The sequence below is a fragment of the Herpailurus yagouaroundi genome, unplaced genomic scaffold (genome assembly GCF_014898765.1).
Source record: "Herpailurus yagouaroundi ecotype Mexico unplaced genomic scaffold, PumYag 142, whole genome shotgun sequence".
NCBI lineage: Eukaryota > Metazoa > Chordata > Mammalia > Carnivora > Felidae > Herpailurus > Herpailurus yagouaroundi.
The window spans coordinates 21,125,669-21,128,079 of NW_024412397.1; the positions used below are offsets into that span (position 1 = coordinate 21,125,669).

At 44.6% G+C, this 2,411-nt stretch overlaps 1 long non-coding RNA gene across 1 annotated transcript in view; it reads left to right on the plus strand.

The window, feature by feature from the left end:
* LOC121032632 (uncharacterized) overlaps positions 1-2,411 on the plus strand; it is a 7,864-nt gene continuing 5,453 nt past the window's right edge. The window contains exon 1 of the long non-coding RNA XR_005791400.1: positions 1-150. This is a non-coding gene — a long non-coding RNA (uncharacterized LOC121032632). The remainder of the gene's footprint in view (positions 151-2,411) is intronic.

A 2,411-nucleotide genomic window follows, 5' to 3' on the forward strand; every position in this document is an offset into this window, starting at 1 on the left:
GCTCCAGGACAGGCTTTCAGCTGTGACCTGCTTTCGAAGGCTGATGTGCTCAGGAAGCCTGGAAGACACAAGTCCACAGTCATTCTGCTCCATGGGACACCAGGGGACCCAGGGACCCAAATCCTAGCAGTCCAAGTAGGGACACACACCGTAAGTCTGATATCCTCCTAAACATACATGAAATGTAGTTTTTGTTCCACTGGAACATTTTCTCCTTTTGTTTTCTGTGTTAATAACAACACTTCTTTTCTGCTACAGCTCAGAATTGCTTCCTGCTAAAGAGAATCAAAACTTTTTACTGGCGATTTGTTCAGTTTCTGATCACACATCCTTTGTTTTATTGCCAAGTTCTTTCTGAGATAAAATTCTGAAGTCATTTTCAGAAATCAGAGGTTATAGTTGATACTTGCTCTTATTACAATGCTTTTTTGTCATAAACTTTACACCAATCGTAGAATCATGTATTTTAAATAAGTGATTATTACACAGATATAATTCTCTGTGATTCTGACCATATACCTAACTGGTAGGTATGAATTATTTCTCTCAAAATGATGGGGTTTTGGAGTGGAGCAGGCCTGAGATGACAGCCAAGAAAGAATTCTTGAGAGGCCTTTGGTGCAAAAAGATGATTTCAGGGGCGCCTGGGTGGCTCAGTCGGCTAAGCGTTTGACTTCAGCTCAGGTCATGATCTCATGGTTCTTGGGTTCGAGCCCTGCATTGGGCTCTGTGCTGACAGCTCAGAGCCTGGAGCCTGCTTTGGATTCTGTGTCTGCCTCTCTCTCTGCCCCTCCCCTACTCATGCTCTCTCTCAAAAATAAACATTAAAAAAAAATTTTTTTTTTAAAAGGTAATTTTATTAAAGCACAGGGGCAGGACCAGCAGGCAGAAACAGCTGCACTGGGGTTGTAAAGAAAGACAGGTTATAAACTATGGAGTTGGAATAGAGACAAAAGGGAGGCTCCAAAATGACTTTCATATGCTAAAGAGGACTCAGTACAGACCTGAGGCCTTGCTATTGTCAAGCTAAGGTTGTCTTCCCCCAAGTAACGGATTAATATTAGAACAGTTGGGGGTTCCCAGAGATGTGTTATACTCTGTATTTGCCCCAAGTATTTGGCAGTGTGTTTGGCCAAGTATTTGGCCAGGTTATAAAGAAATACAATTTTGCCTGCCATCTCCTTCTTGCCTTTGTTCCTCACATCACTTTGGGGGGGGGGGGGTGAGGTTGGGGCTCCAGGAAACTGAGTCTCTAGGTTTCTGGAGATCAAGCTCTTGTTAGATATTTGTAACGTGCTGGAGACTCCGGTCCTGCAAGACTGTGATCTCCTATCAGTTAACCATTTGTTTTTCCCTTTCCTTTGTTCCTGGGCAGCCACGAGAGCCTGAGGACCATCACACATATCCCCCCAGAGATGTAGTAATAAACAAAACCAACAAAGATCCCTGACCTGCAGTTTCTGAGTGGGAGTGTGGGAGGGGTAGGGGGAGTGCTTTCTGGGTATCCTCTTGCCTTATGCTCCCTCAGCACAAATGCACTGAAAACAAGTCTGCCTCAGTTCACAATCGGCTTAGTAGTGACTGAACTATTAAAAAACTGTATGCTTTCCTGACAAGGGCGCATAAAGCAAGTGGAGAGGCCGCAAATATCCTCCCACCCCTACCCCACCGCTGGGTGGGATAGGTGTGATATTCCTTGGCCACTCCTGGCTGCCCAAGAAGAAAAGGGGGGAAACAAATGGTTAACTGATAGAGCTCATAGTCCTGCAGGACCTGAGTCTCCATCTATTTACAAATATCTTAGTAAATCACAAGAAAAAGGTGATCTTATCAATAGCCTAATCTACAGAAACCTATAGACTCTTTCCTGGAGTCCCAACATCACCCCTCCATAGTGATGTCGGAAACAAAGGCAGAAGGAAATGGCAGACAGAACTCAATTTCCCTAGAACCTGCAGCCCATTGACACATCCTTGAGGCTAGCAGAGTAAAACTTGCTATTCCAGGAACTCCCTAAATCTTAATGCTGATGCTTTGCTAGAGGGAAAACAACCTTAGCTTGACAACAGCTAGGCCTCCAGGATCCAGGGAATCTTCTTTAGCATATGGAAATCTCACTGAAAACTTCCCCTGGACTTTACCCCCTCCAACCCATAGTATATAACCAGTCTCCTCTCATGGTCCCTGGGCAGCTCGTCCTGCGGATCCTGTCCCCCTGCTTTAATAAAATCACCTTTCCGCACCAAAGACGTCTTTAAGAATTCTTTCTTGACCATCGGCTCTGGACCCCACGAACCCCACTATCACCCCAAAAACCTCATTTCCCTCTTATATTCAGTGATTGTCACAGAAAACAGGAAAAATGTGATTTAGCATTTTTTATGCCTGCTGTTTACAGTCTGTCCTCTCCC